Source organism: Jatropha curcas, chromosome 2 (genome assembly GCF_041381405.1).
Source record: "Jatropha curcas cultivar XTBG-Jc1 chromosome 2, XTBG_Jcur_1.0, whole genome shotgun sequence".
NCBI classification, from domain to species: domain Eukaryota; kingdom Viridiplantae; phylum Streptophyta; class Magnoliopsida; order Malpighiales; family Euphorbiaceae; genus Jatropha; species Jatropha curcas.
The window spans coordinates 18733679-18748745 of NC_143152.1; the positions used below are offsets into that span (position 1 = coordinate 18733679).

Sequence of the window (15067 nt, forward strand, 5' to 3'; positions counted from 1 at the left end):
GGTGTATGATTAGAGCTAGTGGTTTATCACGGGAAGAATTTGATCCAGAGCCTAACATAACTTTTGGCTTAAGAAGAAGATTAGCTCGACAAGCTAATATGGTAGATCCTCCAAATGATGGTATAATTCCACCACAATTCAATGATATGGTGCATGTTAATTAAGAAAATGTCATTAATGACGCTAATGGAGCTAATAGAGGAAATGGTTGAAATAATAGAGGAAATAATGGTGTTTACAATGGCCAAAATAAAGGTCAAAGACCATAATGCACCATGCAAGACTATGTGATGGCACAACTGAATGGAGTCGCACCTCCTATTGTTAAGTCAGCTATTCCAGCAAATTATTTTAAGATCAAACCTCAAATTATTCAAATGATTCAAAACAAATATCAATTTGGAGGTTTAGACCACGAAGATCCTCATTAACATATTGCCAATTTTCTTGAGTTGTGCGCCACTTTCAAATATAATGGAGTGCCCAATGAGATAGTTTGGTTAGAACTTTTTCCCTTTACTCTAAGGGATAAAGCAAAGAGTTGGCTTACATATTTGCCATTCAGTTCCATTAGATCATGGGAGAATCTATTAAAGAAGTTTTTTGATAAGTATTTTCCACTAGCAAAACTATAAAAATATTAAATGAAGTTTCTTCTTTTGTACAGGGTGAGACTGAGCCAATAATGAGGCATGGGAAATGTTCAAGGACTTGTTGAGAAAGTGCCCTCATCATAAAATACCTTTATGGATGCAAGTGTAGATTTTTTTATGAAGTTATTAGTGTTCACGTAAGGAACATGATTGATGCTGCTACTGGAGGTTCTTTGAATAGGAAAACACCACGAGAAGCTTATGTTCTTATTGATGCGATGATCTCCAACATGTATTTATATCAAAATGAAAGAGCTCAACCAAAGAAGTCATTTGGTTGTAGAGCATTAATGCTATGACATCTCTAGCTGCTTAAGTGGAGGTTTTGAATAGAAAGATAGAGGGATTACTAATTCAAAAACCTAAAATTGTCACAATTGCTTGTGATTTTTGTGGTGGAGCGCACCCTAACCATAAGTGTCAATAGGTAATATGTTTCATGTTAATAAAATTCCTAATTAAGCTAACTTTGTGAATAATTTATCCAAGTAAAATAATCCTTTCAACAACACATACAATCCCGGTTGGAGGAACCATCCCAATTTTTCTCGGAGTAATGCTAATCAAGGAAGGCAACCGCCACCAAGTTTCCAACCTCAAGCTCCTCCACAACAACAGGAAAAGAAGCCTTCTGTGGAAGATTTAATGTCAAAATATATTAGTGCTGCAGAGATAAGGTTTCAAAATCAAGAGGCTCCTATTAAGAATTTGGAAGCTCAAATTGGTCAATTGATAAATGCGATGCGGTGAGACATTAAGCATTTAAAGTCGGGTGAGACATTTAAGGTGAATGGTCACAGGTTAACGCCTTATATTGCGAATCGGTTTAATTCAAAAATTGGAATATTAACATAGGTAGACTAAAGGGAGTGGAAAGTCGAGCTATGACTATAAACTAGAACTACGTGTATTGGTTTTTTTTTTTTTTTTTTTTTTTGTTTATATTTCTAATTTTCCTATCAGGTTTTGAGGTTTAAAGTTTGGGGTGGAACACGTATAATAGATCAAAAGACAGAGATTTCCATAAGGAGATTGTGAAAATCTAAATTGGTTATAGAAAGTATTTTGTGCAAACGAGACAGAGATTTTCGCAGTCACACAGTGAAACTAAGCTTTAGTTCTAAAAAACTTAGTTAGATTTTTAATTATATATATATATATATATATATAAATCGATAAAAAATATAAAAAATAATGTTTTTTATTTATTTTTGTTTCCCCTAACGTTCCCTCTTCCTTTTCTTTCTTTTCTTTTCCTTCCCATGGACGTAAACGAAAAGAACAACTCAAACGAAAAGACCTTCATCCCTTCACATTCTTCATCGACGACCATTGCTTATCACTGGTTATCTTTTTCATTCTTTTTGTGTTTCTGCTTAAAAAAAAAAAGAATAAGTTGCTCGAGTTAGGGCCGAAAATGCGACCGATCTACCATTCTATTTTTATTGTCGTTGGCGTTCCGTTAGGTGTTTGCTTGTCACCGGTCAATTCATCCTTCTCTAGCCACCAGTCGATTTGTTTTCCTCTCAAAGCCAAAGTCTGATTTGTTTTTTTCCTTGGAATCGAACAGTCGTGCAATTTTCAGCCTTAGTCACTTTTGTTCTTCGCCATTCACCACTAATCAACGGTTGTTCTTCTCTTCTCTTATTGTCTGTTTTCGAGTTGAAGAGAAGATTAATACCCTCCAAGCGAAATTTCTGAGTGTTGATTGTTCGCATTATGTCCTTATTTGCTCTCAGGGGAGTATTCTGTTTCCCTATTTTTATCTTTTTGTGCTTATTATTTTGCATTGAGGATAATGTTAATAATTAATCTCAAATAATTCAATAATAACCTAGATCGTGCAAACCACTAGATTCAACAAAATAGATTGAATAAGAAAAGGTTGCGTACCTGACATCGTTGTTCGTCGATCTTGATGTATAGAGTTAGGTTTGCAGCCTTCCAGAGAATTGAAGAATCGATTTAGCGGAAGCAATACGAAAGGAACGTAAAAACTGAATCGTATTCAACTCCTCTGGGGACCACGACCTTTATATACCTGTAGGGTTAGTACAATTCCTATTTCGGTCCTTTAACGAAATAGGAATTATATAATGGTCTCTACACTTAATATCTATAATTAGTTGATACCTCAATAGTCAATTATTCACAATCAAGACCACATTTAAAATTGACTTTACAATTGGACTGCTGTACATATTTAATTTTACATATTAAGCCCACAATAGAAAATTAAATCCAACAATCTCCCATTTGGGCGAACATATGTTAAATAAAATACATACACCAAAATGAGCTCAACAAACGCAGTCATACAAGGTATCCAAAAACAATCTCGTCCATTAGTTATATTGATAAAGAGCTGAAGAAACATTCGCCATATATCTCATGACTAAGTTCATCATCAACTACATTACCAATATCCCTAAATGACATAGATTCATTATAGAAGTGTAGCATGAAAACTACATGCAATGTGATCATCATGTCTGTTTCCAACTGGTCACCAACAAAAGTGAGATCAAGCAAAACAATAATAATAATACAGAGTGTAACCATCAACCAAAATGAGTACTCAACAAAATTTCATAATAAAACATATCCAAAACAAAATAGAGCATTCAAAACATAATGTATACATAAAGAGCAAACTCCCACTAAAACTAGACAGTCTCAAACAAAACGATACCCATATGAGCGGTGTGCTCATGGAAAACTTTCGGTATCACTGCCTTTGTAAGCGGATCCGCAATCATAGAGTTTGTTCCAATATGCTCTAAGGATATTTGTCCACTCTGTACCCTCTCCTTCACAGCCAAGAACTTAATCTCAATGTGTTTTGATCGAGAAGAGCTCCTGTTGTTGTTGGAGAATAAAACGGCTGACCTGCTGTCACAATACAACTTCAGTGGTCTTTCTATTCCACCTACTACACGCAGCCCAGTGACAAGGTTTCTCAGCCAAATAGCTTGATTGGATGCCTCATAAGATGCTACAAATTCAGCTTCCATGGTGGAGGTTGCTACTAGAGTTTGTTTCACACTCTTCCAAGAAATAGCACCGCCAGCCAATAGAAAAACGTAGCCAGATGTGGATTTTCTACTGTCTTGGCATCCAGCAAAATCAGAATCAGTATACCCAATGATCTCAAGCTGATCTGATCTCCTATATGTGAGCATATGTCCCTTAGTCCTCTGAAGATATCTCATGACTCTTTTGGCTGCTTTCCAATGATCCATTCCTGGATTGCTGAGATATCTACCTAACATGCCAACTATAAAAGAAATGTCTGGACGAGTACAAACTTGAACATACATAAGACTTCCTACAGCTGACGCATAAGGAACCTTTTGCATTTCCTGAATTTCAAGTTCACTCTTTGGACATTGTTGATTACTAAATTTATCACCTTTTGCAATAGGGGTATCCAATGGTCTAGAATTCTGCATACCAAATCTCTTGAGCACTTTATCAATATAGCTCTTTTGTGATAATCCAAGAATACCTCGAGAACGGTCTCGATGTATCTGAATCCCTAAAACAAAAGAAGCTTCACCTAAATCTTTCATCTCAAAATGCTTTGAAAGAAAAACTTTGGTTTCATGCAGCAAGACTTTACAATTAGTAGCAAGAAGTATGTCATCCACATATAAGACCAAAAAGATAAACCTACTCCCACTGAACTTATGGTACACACAATTTTCAACAGCATTTGCCTTAAAACCAAACGAGACAATTACTTGGTTGAACTTAAAGTACCATTGACGAGAAGCTTGCTTGAGTCCATAAATGGATTTCTTTAATTTGCATACCAGATGTTTTGGATCTCCAATTACAAAATTTTCTGGTTGCACCATATATATTGTTTCATCAATGTCGCCATTGAGAAACGCAGTCTTAACATCCATTTGATGAAGCTCAAGATCAAGATTTGCAACTAAGGCCATGATTGTCCTAGAAGAATCCTTCGAAGAAACTGGAGAGAAGGTTTCTTTATAGTCAATCCCTTCCTTTTGAGTAAAGCCTTTTGCTACAAGACGTGCTTTATATCTTTCCACATTACCTTGAGAATCCCTTTTGGTTTTAAATATCCATTTGCAACCAATGGGTTTCTTTCCTTCAGGTAATTGAACAAGATCCCAAACTTGATTGTCTTGCATAGACTTATGCTCTTCGTTCATTGCCTCAATCCACTTATGAGAGTCAGAACTCTGCATGGCATGATAGAAACTAACTGGATCATCATCTATCATGTCTACAGTATCCTCATGTTCTTGAAGAAACACTATATAATCATCTGGAATAACACTTCTTCTCTCCCTAGTAGATCTCCTCAAAGGCATTTGAACAGGCTCTAATTCTTGAGGTTGTTGAATTTGTTCTTGAGGAAGAATAGCATTGTCTTGAATTGGATCTTGAATAGCGACAGGAGCAACTGGAGTCTGTACGCTATCAGAAACAACAAAAGGAATGAGAACCGAATCATCCTTACTTGGTTCCTCTTCAAAGACAATGTTTCTTTCTTTATTTCTCCCTCCAAAATCAACATCCTCAAAAAATGTTGCAATTCTCATTTCAAAAAAAGTTCTGGAAGTAGGATTATAAAACTTGTAACCCCTAGACCGCTCAGAATATCCAACAAAGTAGCTGCTGATAGTTTTGCAGTCCAGTTTTGTTTCATTTGGCTTGTAAGGCCTTGCTTCAGCTGGACATCCCCAAACATGAAGATGCTTTAGACTAGGCTTACGTCCAGTCCAAAGTTCATAAGGTGTTTTAGCAACTGCTTTAGATGGAATCCTATTGAGAAGATAAGCTGCTGTCTTTAACGCTTCACCCCACAGAGACTCTGGTAAAGTAGAATGACTAATCATACTCCTTACCATATCCATAAGAGTCCTATTACGTCTCTCAGATACACCATTCATGCTGGGAGTACCAGGCATTGTATATTGAGGGACAATTCCACATTCCTGTAGGAAAAGCGCAAAAGGTCCTGGACGTTGTTCGCCTGAACCGTCATATTTACCATAATATTCACCACCACGGTCAGATCGAACAGATTTAATCTTCTTTCCTAGTTGATTTTCAACTTCGGCTTTATAAGATTTAAACACGTCCAACGACTCAGATTTTTCATGAATGAGATATAAGTAACCATAACGAGAATAGTCATCAATGAATGATATAAAATATCTTTGGCCATTTCTAGCTGCAATATGGAATGGACCGCAAATATCTGTATGAATCAGTTCTAAAACATTGGATGACCGAATGGCACCTAATCTCTTTTGTTTAGTCTGTTTTCCTTTAATACACTCAATACAAGAATCCAAACCTGTGTAATCAAGTGTATCTAAGATACCATCAGAAACAAGACGCTCAATTCTCGATTTGGATACATGACCCAAACGTCTATGCCAAAGTACAGCTGAGTTATCAATATTCAACTTTCTTTTGGTACCTCTTGTAGTAACATGCAGGGATTCATGATAACTAGTATCAATGTCTAACATATATAGATTATCATATTCATTCAAGTAACCAGTACCCAAAACTTTTGAATTCATAGATAAAGTGAATACACTGTCTCCAAAAGAATAATGAAAACCAGATTTGTCCAAAAAGGAAACAGAAATCAAATTCCTTCTAAAAGAGGGAATAACAAAAGTATCTATAAGATCCAAAAAATAACCAGTACTTAAACATAATCTAAAATGTCCAATTGCCTCTACTTCAACCGGATCGCCATTTCCTACATAGACGTATCTTTCACCGTCAGTTGGCTTTCTGTAGTTGAGGCAGCCCTGCAATGAAACACTTATATGAGCGGTAGCACCAGAGTCCATCCAATAAGTGTTTTTAGGAGCTGAAGTTAAATTAACTTCACAACAGACTAAAACAAGGTACTTACCCCTCTTTGCAAGCCAAATAGCAAATTTAGGACAGTCCTTTCTCAAGTGATCCGTCTTTCCACAAAAGAAGCATTTTGGCACATAAGGCTTCTTTTGTACTGGATCTACAGCAGTAGCAGCAGCAGGTTTCTCAATAGCCTTTTCAACAGGCTTTGCAGAAGGCCTCTTTCTTTTCTTGTTCTTGCCCTTCCCAGCTGAAGAAACAAAATGAGCACTCTCTCTTTTGTTAGAATTCATCTTTTCCTCCTCATCAACACAATGAGAAATGAGCTCGTTAAGAGTCCATTTATTCGGCTGACAATTATAGGAAGTCCTAATTTGTCCATACTGAGAAGGAAGAGAATTCATAACCAAATGGACTAAAAGGTCATCTGGTAAAGCCATACCCAGCGTCTTCAGTCTCTTTGCAATCTGAGACATGCTAAGAATATGCTCCCGAACACCACCATTGCTAGCAAACTTCATGGAGGTTAATTTTCCTAAAAGTGTTCCCACTTCGGCTTTGTCATTCTTGACATAAGCCCTCTCCAACTCGGCAAGATAGTTTTGAGCATTGTTCTTTTCAGCTGAGACAGAGTCTCGAACATGTTCTGGGACTCCTTTCTGCATGATCATTAGACCTAAGCGATTAGAACGCTCCCACTTCTCATACTGAACCCTTTGAACATCAGTGCTCGTATCAGTAAGAGGAGCAGGTTCGTCCATCCTGAATGCAAGATCCAAATCCATACAGCCCAGAAAGATCATAATATCTGATTTCCAAGACTCAAAATTTGATCCCTCAAGTTTAGGGACACAATCAGGATTAAATGACATGTTAGCTGACATCAGAGAAAATAAACAAATAGATAAGTATAAGCTCACAATCCACAAATGAAACAATTCACATAAGTAGAGATTAAAAAAATGGAAATAAGATACAGACACAACATTAATATTCTCATCTTTGGATGTAAAACATTAACTTGTAATTAGTATCTCAATGCAACAATCAAATATTGATAACATAGTCCTGACAAATAATAAATCTTCCTTTGGGCCGATATATAATTGTCATGGAAAATAATCAAACAATTATCACATATTTATTGCCAAACATCTATTCAAAACTCAGCCAGATAGCAACCTTCCTTTGGGCCGATTAACTATCCGCAACGAATTCTAATACACCTGTCTAATATTTTAAAATAAATCAATTCAAGCAATAGAGGTCACTTTGGTGACTTATTGATCAAATCAATTTATTTTAACAAATATCAAACACAATAGGGACTTAATCACTCCAAAATTTAATCTCAAGTCGACAAATTAAATCATTTAATTGTAATTAAAACAAAACAATTGCAATTAAATGAATTGATTGTCTAAATATTTAATAATCTAAAATTATTTAGTCCAAAAAAAAAAATTATAATCTAGTCTTTAAGTCACTAAATTAGAGACTAAGTTATAAAATTGGACTAAATAAATTTGAATAAATAAAGTTCGGGGTCTAAACGAAAGAAAATAGAAATTTAAGGGCCTAATACGAAAAAACAGAAGATTAGGGGCCTAATCTGAAGTTACAGGAAATTTAGGGACCTAATCTGAAGTTACAGAAAACTTAGAGGACTAATCTGAAGTTATAGAAAATTAAGGGACTAATATGAAATTACATAAAATTAAGGGACTAATATGAAATTTTCCAGGGACCTAATCGTAATTTTCCATCCCTAACCTTGACACAAAAACGAGCAGAGACAAAACAAAGAAAAAGGAACCAGGTCCGCCGCCAACTCTCTCCACCTGCCGTTCCAGCCCCTTTCGGCCGCCAACACCACCAGTTCCAACCGAAGACAAGCTCCAGTAGCCATTGGACGGTGAATGGCAGCCAAGGGAGTCAAAAAAAAAAAAAAAAAAAAAACGGTGTTGAAATCACAAATCTCTAAATTGCAATTTCAAAACTAATTCGCCGGAACAATGGAGGTTCTCAGGTGGGTTTTGAGGTGTTAAACCAACGGCAACCATGAAAAACACAATCTTTGTTCAATAATTCCCTAAAATCATCAATGGCGTTATACTCAAGCCAAGATTTCGATCAAAATCCACAAACCTATACTGTTTTTTTTTTTTTTTTATTAAACAAAACCCTCTATCCGTAAACAGTAGGGAAAAAAAAAACATTACGAAAATCAATCTAAAATCAAGCAATTATGCACAAGGCTCTGATACCACTTGTTAATAATTAATCTCAAATAATTCAATAATAACCTAGATCGTGCAAACCACTAGATTCAACAAAATAGATTGAATAAGAAAAGGTTGCGTACCTGACATCGTTGTTCGTCGATCTTGATGTATAGAATTAGGTTTGCAGCCTTCCAGAGAATTGAAGAATCGATTTAGCGGAAGTAATACGAAAGGAACGTAAAAACTGAATCGTATTCAACTCCTCTGGGGACCACGACCTTTATATACCTGTAGGGTTAGTACAATTCCTATTTCGGTCCTTTAACGAAATAGGAATTATATAATGGTCTCTACACTTAATATCTATAATTAGTTGATACCTCAATAGTCAATTATTCACAATCAAGACCACATTTAAAATTGACTTTACAATTGGACTGCTGTACATATTTAATTTTACATATTAAGCCCACAATAGAAAATTAAATCCAACAGATAATGCTTGTTTTAAAGTTTAGGGTAGGAGTGAATTTTATTTTATTTTTTGTGTTGTCTTTTATGATGTGTTTTGTGTTTTTGTAATGTAAATATTTGTGTTTTGTTAAGTGTTTGTTTCATCCTAATACATGCTTAAATTCATTGATTGAATGAATTTTGGACGATGAGTTTACCAAATGATAGGATTATAGCTTGATATTGACTATCATTTCACTTATGGGTTTATGAAGAAACATGTTTATGCTTGAAACTCTAAATCTTTTAAGCACTTTTTATCAGTTTCTTGAGATGTATGCTTTAGACCGTGATTTAAAAAATATTTCTTAGCTTTGTGAATTATAGAACCTTTTGATTTTCTCTTGAGGCAAAATCCTAGACAAATCATGATGTGGACATGATTTTGGCATTCATTAGACCGTTAACATTATTTTACCTTTCATTATACTTGCCCTATTCCATTAACCCTTGTTACCTTTTTTGAGCCTTTAAAGTATGCTAAAATGCATACTTATTGTTTTTCTTTTTTATAACCAAAAGCCTTTTACCTCCCTTATAGCAAGAAAATTAGTTAGCCAATTATTTCTTGAAGCATTTGCACTATTAAGTTATTTGTGGTATTGCACTTTATTGTTAAGTTTCATTTGTTCTTATGTGTTCTTTTGTGTTTGTTGTTTCAAGTTCCTCAACCCATATAGTTCAACAAAGTACAATTTGATTAGGTTGATGAGTTTACTATTAATATTCATTATTGGAAATAAATGTAAAAAAATGGAAAAATATAGAAAAATACAAAAAAAAAAAAAAAGAGAGAAAAAGAAAAGAAAGAAAAAATATAGAAGGTATTGTTGTGAAGAGTGCAATTGTGAGATTTTACGGTTTACTTTGTGCATTGCTTTTAAGATAAAGTTTGGATTGATTAAATCTTTCTTGCATTATTTTGAGCCTATATCTTTTCTTTTGAAAATCTTAACCTTAGCCAAACATTATAAGATAATAAAGACCTTTTGATCCTACATTTTAATTTGTTCTACATTAGTGGAGAGGGAAATGAAAAGAGTGCATATGGACATTCAATGTTTTATTTTATCGAAGCTAAGTGTTGTGCTTTTCTTAAATGATTGTCTGGAAAAGCATACTATTGACTGATTTCTGATAGGCACACAAATAGATAGAAAATTGTTTAGTATAGCCTTTGTTTGTTTGTAATCTATATTAAATGGGACGATTTGGATGGTTGTAATTCCTTGAATGTGGTGATGGTTTTATTTGAGAGGATTTCAAGATTTGAATTGAGCTTGTGTTGGGATGATTTTGTGTGAAGTTTTTGTTTTTGTGTTTTTCATCTTAGTTTTACTCGAGGGTGAGTAAAATTAAAGTTTGGAGTATTTGATATTTAGATATTTTTCATAATTTTTAGTGTGTTTATGGTGCCTTTTTTGTGTGTTTTCAATAGATTTCATTAAGAGATTTGTTTAATTTTTCATGTTTATTTGTTTTTCTATTTATTTTTCTATGTATTTTAGTTATTTCTAATTTTTTTACAAGTATTTTGGTGGTTATGGAGTCTTGGAAGAAAATTGATATGATTACGAGAAAAGAGCTTAGAGTGCATAGGTTTTCACAACTCAGCTGTGGAAAGCAGAAACGATTGTGAAAAGCAGAAACGACTGTGGAAAAAGTGCTAGAACTTCGGAGACCACAACCTCATCATGGAAAATAAAAGAGAAGTTAGAAGATGGACGATTACAGAAAAAGAACCTTTTTGTTTTGGGAGAGACTTTTACACTTCTCTTTATAACATATTATGAGGGCTTTATGAGTGAAAAAGTATATATTTTAAGGAAGGATATGATTAGCCATCTTAGAACTTAGAAAAAAAAGAGAGAAATCTCTTCTTCCTTGCTTTTGTGGAGCGAGAAGCCATAGCCAAAACTGGTGTTCAGAGTTTGATTTTTATTTCTGTAATTTCTAAATTGAAGCATGAATTCTTCTCTTTCTTTATTGTGCTCTTGTGATATAGCTATGGGTTAGTTTTCTTTGTTAGGAGAAACATGAACCATTCATTTTGATGGATGCTTAATTTCTAATATATGAATTTCAATTTGAGATTTATGAAAAACTTTGATCTTAAAGCTTGTGTGTTGTTTGGTTGATTCGATTTCTTTGGTTTATTTGTTGTGGAAGAATTAAGAATTTGGGGTTAATAAATTTCATGCATGTTCTTATGATTTTTGCATAACTTATTAGTCTTCGGTGTTTTCTGATGGAAGGCCTAGGATTGCTTTGTGTTTTGATTCATTTCCTAGTAGAAGGAATTAAAAATTGGTTTAGTTTTGTGCAATTCAATCTTTAAGTTTCCTGGTAGGAGTTAAAATTGAATGGAAAATTTGTTTCCTGGTAGGATAAATTAGCTCAAGAAGAACCTACCGATGTCAAAATTAAATTTCATCATAGAAATTGCATCCTAATTAGTCAAGGTGGACTGTGGATCTAACTGTTTTAAGTCATTGGTTTTTTCTTAATTTCAATTATTTGCTTGTTTAATTCAATTAGTTTACTTAATTACAATCTCTCATTCAATCATTTTCTAAAATAATAGTGATAAATTTGATTAATTGGCTTCTAAACTTTTGCCTCTAAGGGAATGATATTTGAGACTCTAAGTCTTATACTAATTGAACGACTAGTACACTTGCTAGTGTTGGCTAGGACAAGTCATAAGCCATGACTACCATGCTAACACTAGCTAATGCCAAACTTTTATGAACCTTTCATCATCGAATCAGATGCATTGGAGAACGACATAGGTGCAGTATTAACTCAAAAAGGGAGACTGCTTGCTTTCATGAACCGAGCCCTTGGTAATTCAAAAAAATCACGTTCCACATATGCTAAAGAGATGTTGGTTATAATTCATGCAATACAACTATGGATGCCTTACTTGTTGGGACTTAAATTCTTTATTCAAACGGATCAATGCAGCTTGAAATATTTATTGGAGCAATGAATTGTGACCTTAGAACAATAAAAATGGGTAACAAAATTATTGAGGTATGATTATGAGATCTTTTACAAGTATAGTCGTGAAAATAATGCAGCAGATGCACTTTCAAGGGTAGCAGGGAGTCTTAGTTTGGATGCTTTGTATGTACCCTAACCTAAATAATAGGACGCCATCAAAGCCGAAGCTGTAGATAATCCGTATATGAAGAAAATTGGCCAGCAAGCTACTGAGAATCCTAGAGTTCCTTACAGGTGGCAAAATGGACTGGCTTGCTACAAGAATCAAGTGGTATCCCTCCCACTTCTCCTATTATCAAATAGCTCATGCACGAATTCCATGATTCTCCAATTGGCGGTCATTTTGGAGTTCTTAGAACTTTCAAATGGATTGCCCAACAATTTTATTGGCCATCTATGTATAAGATTATGCAAGAATATGTTGCTTCATGTGACATCCTACCGAGTCGAGTCTTTGCATAGTCGAGTCTTTGCATCGAGTCGAGTCGAGTTGAGTCGAGTTGAACCAAACCCGGTTGGGGTAGAATGGGATTATTAGTGGACTTACTTGATTGAGAGAAAAAGAGCAAAGTGTAAGGATTAGGATTTAATAGCATTAAAAGAACAAGCTTGGGTATTAAGTTATAGCCTTTTGACAATTGAGGTATCATTTAGTAAGTTTCCATCATTTATCTTGATTTTGTGATGACTTACCCGTAATCATCATTTTACTTTCCCATTGTTCATCTTTATCTTCATCTTCTTCATCTCCTTCATTTCCTTTACTTCTCCATCCAATTAGGCAACCTCAATTCTCTCCAAGTAAGTAGAATTACTTGCAGCTTATTGTTATTCAGTCTCTACTTGAGTGATATTGTAGATAAGTTGTAAGAATTTTGATGTGTATAGGAGAAGGGAGTTCAAAGAGTGTAGAGAAGAGAAGCTAGAACAGAGCTCAAGCTTTTTGGAGTAAAGGTTTGATATCTCTTGATTTTTATTATTGTCTTTGCATGAGAATTTGTGTGGTGTGTTGCTATTGAGACAATATATTGCTTCATGTTGGAGACTAGTAGTGGTGAGAAAACAGGGGAGGTATTGAGTTTATGTTGAAAACAGGGGAGGACTTCATCTTGATTTTGACCCCAGTTAATGAGAGAATTAGGAAGTGTCATAGAAGAGTTATTTGTTCCTCTATGTGTTAGCTTTGCATGGGTTTTTGAATCACCCAAATTGGATTTGTATATTGAGAGATATGACCAAAAGAGTGCAGACTGCGCAGGCTGGAAACGCGTCCCGACCTGGCACTGCGTAGGCTGGAAGCACGTCGCGCGCTCGCGACTTTGCACTGCACGCTCGCGACTTCCACTTCAAACTCTCTGTCTCTCAATTGGCACATTACGTGCTAGCGACCTTGCAAGATGCGCTCGCGAAGTTGGCCCTTGGCCTGGAAGCGCTCGCGACTTGCATTGCGCGCTCGCGTAGTTGGCATGAAAACTCACTGTCTCTCATTTGGCACACTACGCGCTCGCGACTCTCAAGTACGCGATCGCGACTTGTGCCTGAGAACACACTGTCTCTCAATTTGCACTCTACGCGCTCGCGACTTTCAAAAGGCGCGCTCGCGACTTGTCTTTTCCTGCACTTTTGGATTTCTTTTTCCATGCAATTGGATTCCTTTGCTCAACTTGTATGCATCCAATCATTTCAAAACAAAAAGACAACATTAGAACATGGATTAAAACAACATTCAAGCATGCAAATGATGTGAACTCATATGAACATATGATTTATGAAGTGATGAACTATTTCTATGATGTTGTGTTATATTATTGACATACCAACATTATGCTCCATTGAGGTTAGGTAGAAACCATGTCGATAAGGCCATGTCGCGACATAGGATAGCAGATCTGCGCCTCATACAGTTTGTTACTCCGGCTACAGGCCGTTGAGTGGATATGATTATATGGGCCATAGCAGCCAAGTATACAGTATTCATCCAGTTTATACAGTTTTCTTATCACCTCGGTTTCGCTATAACCTTATGGAGCCATACAGATTTCATGAATCATACAGCATAATAAACAGCAAGTATCATGCTATATGTGCTTATATGTTTAATTATCCAGATGCGTTTACATGGTTATTTCTATACATGTATGTGCTTTATTATTTCTTGTTATGTTGAGATATCCACTGAGCTTTATTTGCTCAGCGAGTTACCTGTTTAACTCGCAGGTTTTGAGACTGGTCCGTAGAGGGTCCGTTTACAACTGCTGCCGTTCATCTGTAGACGACTCGGTCTTCAGGGTAGAAACTCATTTTGTTATTCTTTTTATGGCATGTACAGGGCACACAGTTGGGCCCAATCCATTTTGTAACTAGTATCATGTCTTGTAAAGATTATAGACAGTATTAATATAACAGCATCAGCATGCTAGTATGTTCATATACAGGATGATGTCAGCATGACAGGACATACAGTCAACCAGTTTGTAGCGTCTCGTCTCGGTTTATTCGGGTTTACGGGTGGACCGAGAAGGGATGTTACACTTCATATGATGTTTGTCAAAGAATTAAATCAGACACTTTGTCACCGGCTGGCCTCCTTCAAACATTACCCTTTCCTTGTCAAGTTTAGGGGATTATATAATTATGGACTTCATTGAAGGCCTTCCACCATCTAATGGTAAAAGCACCATCTTTATTGTTGTTGACAGTTTAAGCAAGACTGCACATTTCTTAGCTCTATCTCACCTATATACAGCAGAAACTATGGCTGAGAAATTTGTTGAAGGTGTTGTCAAACTACATGGGATGCCAAGATCTATT

At 35.5% G+C, this 15067-nt stretch overlaps 1 long non-coding RNA gene and 1 other non-coding gene across 2 annotated transcripts; both read right to left on the bottom strand.

The window, feature by feature from the left end:
• Positions 1-636: 636 nt before the first annotated feature.
• LOC119369358 (small nucleolar RNA R71) lies at positions 637-740 on the bottom strand. Its single transcript, XR_005177027.1, has one exon. It is a non-coding gene; the product is annotated as a small nucleolar RNA R71 (small nucleolar RNA).
• A 5528-nt stretch (positions 741-6268) lies between these two features.
• On the bottom strand, positions 6269-6942 carry LOC149498333 (uncharacterized). The gene is made up of 2 exons (XR_016319753.1): positions 6568-6942; positions 6269-6460 (listed from the first exon to the last, which is right to left on the bottom strand). It is a non-coding gene; the product is annotated as an uncharacterized LOC149498333 (long non-coding RNA).
• Positions 6943-15067: the final 8125 nt, after the last annotated feature.